Raw genomic sequence first — 10,761 nt, forward strand, 5'->3', positions numbered from 1 at the left:
TATGTTCTTCTTGTGCCCCCTCTTTACACAACCATAACATGTTTCAAGAATCATCTAACATAAACTCGAGTGGCTATTATTTCATATCAAACATTCCGGCTTATTGGTACAAACAACCCTCTTTCGTTTATTACGTTCTCTCACCACATGATCTAGTGGCATGGTGACATTAATAGGAATAGGGACATTTTCCCTAGCAACTGTTTCTTTCATTTCCTTCTCGCTGCCTCGAACCCGTGGGTTACTCATATGAAAAATGAGACATGACGAGGAAATTAGCTTCATATCTTGAGTTATATCACACGATCTGGAGTATCAAAGAATTGTGAATTTCCTAAATGTCCAGGTAGCCTCCTCATTATAGATGTGGTCGACAACACACCGATAAGAAGGACTCTACAAGAAATGGCTCTGAGACATTCTAGGACACTTTAAACCTTAGGCTCTGATACTAAGGTTGTCACGCCACAAACTCGAGGAGCACGACCGGCAAAAGGGACGTTAGTACATATGGAATAGTACTAGTATGTAAAGCTAATTGTCCTCTTTCAAAATAGAAGGCCAATGTAAGAAAGGGAAAACCGTGGAAACAACAATCAACAATCAATGATATTCAAATGGCAAGTTAAAACATAATAATTTCCAAAATATGAAGATAAAATTGTGAAGTGATAATTAAAATATGATGATAATTTTATTTTTGGTTGGGAGATCTTTAGCACCGATATATCATTGTTCACAATTTCACCTTTTATAATACCAATATTCATAATACCAATACCACCGTTCACAGTACCAATATTCACAATAGCAATACCACCGTACTTTTAGCACGGAGTCCGATCACAACCCGATCGACTAGGCTATCTCATTAGAGACATCAACCAGAATCACTATAAATACCAATACCACCGTACTTTTAGCACGGAGTCCGATCACAACCCGATCGGCTTGGCCATCTTATTTGTAGACATTAACCACAATCACAATCTCAATCACAATCTCTGTGCAAATATACCACCGTGAATCTAGTACGGAGTCTGATCACAACCCGATCGGTTAGGCTGTCTTATTTGATGGCATCAACCAAAATCACAATTTCAATTACAATTTCCAGCACAATCACCACCATGTGTACAACATGGTGTCCGATCACGACCTGATTGGCTAAGCTGTCTTATTCGAGACATCAACCTTTTTATATCAATCAATCTCATCCCAATTAAGAGGGATAATTTTATCACATCAATCTCATCCCAAATAAGGGGAATAATTCACAAAAATAACATAGGTGCAAATGTATTACCTTATCATCTTTCACATTGTATAAATCTCCACTAGTATTTTCAACCAATAACAACAATAATATTTCCTTGGCTCTTTTGGCCATTCACAAGATTCATTATTCAAGGCACGATGGCCATATTTGATATTCCACACTTTCATTTCTTCCCTCTCATGTATCATCATCATAAATATCAACATACATATAATATTCCGGAAATCACAACTTTAGGTTTATTAGAAATGAACAATTTAAACACAATAGATTTCTTTCTGAGAAGTAGAGTAAAATAATTGGCAATTGATGTGCAAGTTAAAATCATCAACGAACAACACACCATTTATTCTTGACATATTTTTTTCCATAAAGGGCAATACACAATTTTCACTCACGAATATGTAAGAACGCAAAACACATTGAAAATACTCACAAATCATAACATCTGTTAAAACAACCACATATAAGCATGACTTGAGTTCATAAGCTTTTAGGCAATTCTATTTTCGATATCAATTTTGGAACAGTTGAATCAAAGCTCATTTCATAATCTTTCTCACATCATCTTATTTCATTGACACCATTGGCCACAAGTATAACGTTCACTCTTGGCACATTGGCCACATTGGCCACACTTTATATTCTCAATTCACTTATTTTACTTCCAACCATATTTATAGATTATCAGCAATAAGACATTTCCAATCAAGACTTTAGGTACACATATGAGCAATTAAGAGTCTTAAGCGTATTGAGATTCTCTCACACAATTTGGCATCATAACCTTCATTTGAAACATGTCTCAAAGACATAACATCTTAATACACATATCATTCTTGAACATATTCCCAAAGGATAACATAATGTGATAGGAACATTCGTAACATGTTTTGAATACATATTTCTTGACACTTTTCTTATTCGGGACAATCGAATTTATTGGGAACATCTCGGAACATAGAATAAGTAACTTGAGACAGCCATATTTGAAATTTACGGGAACATCATGGAATTAAATTCTAAGAGAGTAGTTTAACCAACATACCTCAATTGAGCTTCCAATTGTTAGAAATATAACAACTGAACTAAAATTAGGAAGATGATCATGGTTCTAGCTCATTTGAGCATTTTATTAAATACTAGGTGTGCATTAAGTTTTCAAGGTACTTTTATGGAGGATTCCATCATCCCACAACTCATTCTTTACCATGCTTAGTTTAACAATCTTCTCACACCCCTTAATATCACATGCATGTAAAATAAACAACTCTCATACCCAAAATTATCTTACTAATTACCTATTTTCAGATAATTTCGAAATTAGGGGTTAGGGTGTAGAACCTTAACTCTAGGATGAATACCTTGTGAGTTTCCCTTCTTAATCTTCCAAGATTTGAGCAAGAATTGAAGAACAATTATTGAGGAATACCTTCTCACTCTAGGGCACTCTCTCTCACTCTAAAATGTCAGATTTTAGCACAAAAATGGCCCAAAGCATGTATGTAACAAAGTAGGATAGGGTTATAAAAACCCAAAAATGAAGCAACGGAACAAGGTTTGCGATCGCATAATCGATATGCGGACCGCATATCAGGCGCATAATTGGTGTCCAAAACTGGCAAAAATTTGCCTAGGTCTGTGGTCACTATGCTGCCCGCAGACCTGTTCTGCGGTCGCATAATAAATTGCAGAATAATTTTACGATCGCATAGTCGATCGCAGAATGGCATCCGAAACTGCCCCTCTCCTGCCTCACTCTGCGGCCATTATGCGGTCCACAGAGTGATTTTGCGGTCGCATAATGGACCGCAGAAATGCATTTCTCTGCCAAAAATTTTCCGTTATCCCTCAGTGCATTGTTCAACCCAAAAAGTCCGATCAGCGGCGAGTCACCACGAAATCTTGAATTTATTTGCAAAATTTTACGGAGTTTTACACTTAAATACTTCGAAATGTCGTGGGGTGTTACATATGTCATCAATGAAAACTATGATGAAGGAATCCAGATAAAGCTAAAATACGTTGTTCATCAAGTACATGAACGTTGCTGGGGCATTGGTCAGCCCAAACGACATCACCAAGAACTCATAATAGCCAAGGGGGGACCGAAAAGCAGTCTTCGGAGTATTTGATGCCCTGATCTTCAACTGATGATACCTCAATCTCAAATCAATCTTCGAGAACACTCTATCACCCTGAAGTGGATCAAATAAGTCATCAATACGCGATAGTGTGTACTTGTTCTTGATAGTAACCTTGTTCAACTACCTGTAGTCAATACACATTATCAAAGAACAATTTTTCTTCTCTACAAATAGCACTGGTGCACCCCCAAGGTGACACACTAGACCTGATGAGACCGTTATCAAGCAATACATACAGTTGTTCTTTCAATTCCTTCAACTCTATTGGTGCCATGCGTGTAAGGCCACGTAAAATTTTACCTAAAACTCGGGGTTTCGCGGTTCAGACTTTTTGGGTTGAACAGTGCGTTGGGGAGTTGAAGAAAATTTTTGGAAGTACAAGGCGTTTCTGCGATCGTAGAACTGATATGCGGACCATAGATTTATCGCAGATTAAAGCAGAAACTTGGGCAAATATTTGGAACATTATGCAGTCTACGGCCACATAATCATTTTGCGGGCGGCATAACCCATCGCAGATCCAGCACAAAAAAAATCCAGAGGGAAGTTCTGCGGCACATTATGCGACCACAGAATAGGTTTGCGGACTGTAGACCGGTCGCAGAGTGAGGCAGAAGTGCCCAGTTCCGAAGGGCCATTGTGCGGTCCATTTTGCGGACCGCAAAAGCATTATGCGGTTGCATATGCGACCACAGATCTGCATTGGGGCTTCATTTTTTTCTAATTTTTGACCCAACCCTATTTCGATATATGGAAGTAAAGGGACACTTTTGAAGCAAAAATCTGATATTTCCAAAGATAGGGATTATCATAGAGTGATACGGGAAGTTCCTAAGCTTATTAATCATTAACGCTTGCTCAAAGTTAAATAATTCACAAGAAAATTCACTAGGTCTTCATCCTAGAGGTAAGATTCTATTCCCTAGCCCTCAATTTCGTGATTTTACTGAAAATAGGTAATGAGAAAAGCATATCTTGGGTATGGGAGTTGTCCATTATGCATACATGTAGTGGGATGGAGGAATCCACCCTAGAAGGACCTCGAAATCATAATACCCACCTAGTGTTTGATAAAATGCTCATATGAGCTGGAACCATAAACTCTCTCCTAATTTGTGTTCAATTTTCTATATTTCTAAATAGATCAAAGAGGCTAAGAATTCCGGAATATTGTAGTAATTTAAAAGGCTCGAGGCGAGGTATGTTGGCTAAACTCATCTCTTAGAATTGAATCCTACAATATCCGTGTAAGTCCCGAGTTGTTCATTATGTATTGATTATTCCGAATAAGCCTTGTGTCAAAGATATATGTTCAATATGTATTCCAATGTTCTTGTTATGTTATATTCTATTTGAAAATGTGCTCAAAGCATGGGTTGCATATCCAAATATTATGTCATTAAGTCCTGATTCAAATGAAGGCTATTATGTCGAATTGTGTAAGAAATTGCAATGTGTTTAACATTCTTAAATTTCTCAATATGTGGACTTAAAGTCTTGAATAGAAATGCTCTGTTGTTGATGATATATGATAATGTTTGAAAGTAAAAGAGATGAATATGAAGTATGAAATACGACCAACGTGCCAAGAGTGACATTGTGTTATGGCCATCGGTGCCAATGAACTGAATGATATAAAAGATAATGAAATGAGTTGTCAACATTTTAAATAAATAAACACCCTGGGAGTATCGTTGGTCACCAAGTAAGGGTAGGTTGAAATAACCTAACCCCAAAACTACACGTGCCGGTGTAGGAGTAAATTGTGATTGTACCCCTTTATTGGGATGAGATTGATGTGAGGAGAATATTCCCCTTTATTGGGATGGGATGATTGCTAGAAAAGGGTGATGTCTATCCACACGACATTGTGGTGAGACGGCCTAGCCAGTCTGGTCGTGATCGGACGCCATGTCGCACACATGGTGGTGATTGTGCTTGAAATTATGATTGAAATATTGATTGAAATCGTGATAATGATTGTGGTTGATGTCTTTGGATGAGAAGGCCTAGCCGATCGTGCCGTGATCTAACTCCGTGCTAAAATTACGGTGGTATATCGGTGCTAAGATCGCCCAACCTGGAATAATGGAAATTTACTTGACACTTATCTTACTCCTTATTTTGATGTTATAGTATTGTCTGAGGCCTACATTGATTTATGAATGTCCTTCTTTATGTTATCATTTGTTCTAGTGAGAGGGTGTTGAGCCTTACATATTAGTACTATTCTATATGTACTAACGTCCTTTTTGCCAGAGGCGCTGCATTTTTAATGGATGCAGGTGGTTCCACATCAGGTGGCATTGATCATTGATAGCAGTACACCCTCTTCTTGGCAGATCTGGTGAGCCCCACTTCATTCGAGGTCGTGTATCTTTTATCCCACGTGTATTATGTTTTGAGGTATAGCCGGGGCCTTGTTTCCGGCACTGTCGTAGCACTTTTTTGTTTTTGTTAGAGGCTCCGTAGACATAGTGTGAGTTGTATATGTTTTGGAAAGGTTAAACTAAAAATGTTGTAATCATATTATCTGTTCCACTTTAACTGTGATTGTATAATGTATTTTTTTAGAGACTTGCTAATGACATAACTAATGGAAATAAACTGCTGTTATTCACATGACCTCTTACTGTCTAATTATTGAAATGTATTCTTCTCTTTATTTATGGGTGAGTTAGGTAGATGGCATTGTGCATTGCTCGACCGGGGTAACTCTGTTGAGCTCCGATCGCGCTCCCCGAGGTCAGGCGTGACAATGCGATATGGTGGAATAGAGATGGGCTGAGTGCCCGGCACCAATCAATACCAAAATCAATATCCCTATCGGGTAGAATGCTCTACAAGTCTGTTGGAAACATATCTGGAAACTCCCTCACTACTGGAACTGATTCAACGGTAGGGGTATCAGCAATAACATCCATCATAAAGGCTAAGTACGCTAAACACCCCTTAACAACTATCCGTTGAGCCTTTAGAAAAGATATCATTCTACTAGGAACATGACCCAATGAATCTTTTTGCTCCACTCTAGGCAACCCCGGCATCGCCAATGTCACAGTCTTAGCGTGATAGTCAAGAATATCAGGGTACGGAAATAGCAAATCCATACCCAATATCACCTCTAAATCAACTATGCTAAGCAATAAGAGATCAACTCTAGTATCATAACCCCTAATGGTAACCACACAAGACCGATATACACGGTCCACCATAATAGAATCACCCACTGATGTAGATACATGAACAAGCATATCTAATGAATCATGGGGCATATCCAAATAATGAGCAAAGTATGATGACACATATGAATAAGTGGGAACTAGGGTCAAATAACATTGAAGCATCCCTATGGAACACGAAAACAATACCTGTGATCACAACATCCGAAGCAACTGCCTTTGTCCTGGTGGAAAATGCATAGCAACGGGCATGTCCACCATCTGAACGACATCCTCATTTAGGACGACCTCATCCCGTTTGACCTCCACCCCGAGCTGGCTGAGCGGGTCATAGTCTGGCTTCCCTGCTACATGGGACCTCCGTGAAAATTGGAGCAATACCTCCTCACATGCCCCAACTCCCCACACACGTAGCAACCTCAATCTGGGAATGACTGTGGGGCCTGAATCGGACCCCGTGAACCAGAATAACCACTGGAAGAGCCCGTACTGACGAACCCTGAACTGATTTAGCATGGCACGAGCTCTGAGCTTAGAGTGCATTGAACAAAGATTGTACTGAAGCTTCTCAACTAGGAGGTGGCGAATAAGAAACCAATCTGCTAGACTAGCCCCTCAAAAAATCAACCTCGACCTCCAGATGAGGAACCACTAAATCCTCCTAATGATGAGGCCTCTTGCCAGAGGTCGTCTCCCTATTGGACCTCTGATGTGCTCGATCTTCCTAGCTATCTCCACAACCCAAGTAAGAAAAATATCATTCACGGTCTCTCTGGCCATCTGTAGCCTGATACCATATGTAAGGCCATTTATAAACCTTTGTACCCTCTCCCTCTTAGTGGGGATCATAATAGTTGCACGGTGTGATAAATCCACAAATTTGGTCTCATACTGAGTAACGGCCATGCTACCCTACTAAAGGCACTCAAACTAACAACAGAAGTCCTCTCTCTGAGTGAAGGGAATGAACTTCTCTAAGAACAACTGTGAGAAGTGGGTCAAAGTAAGAGGAAGTGAACCTGATGGTCTGTCCCGAACAAACTCCCGCCACCAACTCTTAGCAAAACCATGCATCTGAAACACTGAAGTCAGCTCTTTTGGACTACGCTATACCCATGTTGCGCAATATCTCATGGAAACGGTCTAAGAAATCCTGGGGGTCCTCAGAAGATGTACCACCAAAGCAAGGAGGAAATAACTTGGTGAACTTGTCTAATCTCTTCAGCCCCTCAACTGACATAATGGGTCTTTCTCCGGGTTATGTTACAACAACATGCTGAATTGCCCCAACTGGTAGAGTTGTTGCCTGATACTCATGAGCCATATGCTCTGGAGTGTGAGTATCAAGAGTTTAGGCTCCTCTCTCGGCCTGAGAAATGATTGGTGCTACAAGAAATATATCAGCTTGGGCCACACTCTCCATAAGACCAACCAAGTTGACTAGGGCATCCTGAAGTACTGGGGCAACGATGAACCCTCTGGGACCTGAGCTAGTCCTACTGGCTCGTTCAGAGCAGAGATCTCCTCCTCCTTCTAAATTTGAGGCCCAACATCAGGTGTCGCTGCGCGTGCTTTAGACTAAGCTTTGCTCATTCCTCTGGCTATACCTCGGCCTCTACCCCTGGTAGTGGCTGCAGTCTGGGGCTCTAGCTCCTGATCAGCTGAACGTGTCCTCACCATCTGTGAGAAAATAGAAGAGTAAAGGTTCAGACTTTGGAATTAACAAATCTGCACGACAAGAATGCAAGAAAGTGAAGTTTCCTAATAGTTCGATAGCCTCTCAAAGATAAGTACAAACGTCTCCGTACAATATCTGCAAGACTCTACTAAACTTGCTCATGATTCGTGAGACCTAGGAAACCTAGAGCACTGATACCAACTTGTTACGACCCAAACTCCCACCTGAGCCGTGACGATGCCTAACACTGCTTGCTAGGCAAGTCAACAATTAAACAATAGTAATAATCATAATAACGGGACTAAATAATCTCAACAATGAGAAAATAATAATAACAAATGCCATAACAACAATAACGTAGCTACAACAATCCCAATGATTTGGTGTCAACGAGTACATGAGCACTACCGACTATCAAAATACAAAGTAATTCCTCAATACAAACTGTCTGAATAATAGAACAATGATAAATAATAAACAAAAGAGAACTTCAAGATCTGTGAATGACATGACAGCTACCGTGTAGTCTCCACAAGCCGAAACCGGTGGGAACTCTAGCAATCACCATGCTCAAAGGTACCTCGATCTACACATAAAGTGCAGAGTGTAGTATGAGTACAACCGACCCCATGTACTCAATAAGTAACAAACGTAACCTCGGTTTGAAAGCAGTGACGGTCTCGGAAGAAAACCAGTGCCCAACACTAATATTCAATAACAACACATGATATAATGATGACACTAAAAGTAAATAACTCAAAAGATATCATGTTCAACTCGTTCACAATTACAGAAAATTAGATATGCTTTCCAAGCATAACAGTCAAAGCCCAATCTTTCAAAGAAATCACTAAAACATGAGTTTATCAAGGAAGCTATGATTTTCCAAATTTTCAATGACAGATAAGATGTTTCATTTACCATCTAGCATGAGGAAAATACATATTTATGCCTACATGTCAAATATACATGTCAAGTCAATAACATCACCACGAAGTCCTGAAGTACACTCACACTCAACACACTTATAGTACCTTGCAAAAGTGCCTCTCACCATCACACACACAACCACACTCAACACTGTATGGGTGTCTGGAAAAAATGTCCCTCACAAAAGCACATATATAACACTATGTCTGCGCTCACTGTGAATACAAGGCTCTGGAGGGGCGGATCCTTGTTGTTGCTCCCAAATGCACACGCAAGTATACGTGATCATACAAGTAATAAAATGATAAGTTGAGTGTCGAACCCAAAGAGACTTGTATTAACTACCCACTAAATTCAGTAAGATTGTTATTCAGTCGAGCCAATTCGAGTTCAAAGGTGTGATTATACTAAACAAAAATTATAACTAGTAACTAAAAAATCAAGCAACAGAATGGTTGTTTTGTATTCAGTAGAGACAAATATTCTAGGGTTGTGATCGATTCACCAATCTTATTGTGTTTTAGTTAACTCTCTTTCATACAATTCACTCATGGTTACTAATTAATCGAATAATTGCTCGCGTAGCCTTCTACCGAAGTACTACTCGCCTATTCAATATAGATTAACGCCTATATTCCTATGAAATCAATCTATTAAGAATGCATTAAGATTGAGATATTTAATTAAGCACAGTGACTAGGTATATTCCTATCCTAACCATAAATACGCCCCCTCCCCCTCAGAGTTAAAATCGTGCTCTCTTCAATACTTCTCTAGTCTAAACATGGCTTTCCCAAGCATAACATAGATAGTAAATATAACCTAACTGGTGGCCAGACAATTAAGTAATTAATCACAGAATTAAAAAAATAACCATATACTGATGAATTGTAATCAAGGTTAAGTCAACGTTAAACAACAATATTCATGGCTAAATCACAACCCCAGAACTATGGGTTTTAGCCATCTATGATAATAGAAAACAATTTCCTAAGTGTTGGATAGTTGAAAATACTAAGAAAAGATGAAGAAAACTGAGATCTCCTCGCTCCCGGATGTTCCTCGTGTGTATTCTCTTTTCAAAGTGGCGCCCCCCTCTAAAAATAAGCTTAGTCTTGCTTTTATACGCGTTGGGTAGGTCTAGGGCCGAAATAACCTTGTCCCGTGCAAACTTGGATAATTTTCCTGTCACCAGCGTCCAGCCCAGCGCCCACGCTGGCCCTAGTACTGGCTTATTGAAGTTCCTACCACTGGCGCCACAGGTGGAGTGGAGCGCTGCCTGTGGCGCTGAAAATCCAACTTTTCCCATTTTCCTCCATTTTGGCTCTAATCTCACACTTTTCGCCCCCAATTGCTTTCGGATAATTCCTACACATAAAATCACCCCTAATTAATATAACTCAACACATTTTACATCCGAAATTCACGAAACACGAGTAAAACATGAGGCGATATACATATAAATATATATATACTTTAAGTTAAATATCACTTGCCCGGGCACTGATCAATATAAGCTAATAATCAATATAACCATTGTGGCGT

This window comes from Nicotiana tabacum, chromosome 2 (assembly GCF_000715075.1).
Source record: "Nicotiana tabacum cultivar K326 chromosome 2, ASM71507v2, whole genome shotgun sequence".
NCBI lineage: Eukaryota > Viridiplantae > Streptophyta > Magnoliopsida > Solanales > Solanaceae > Nicotiana > Nicotiana tabacum.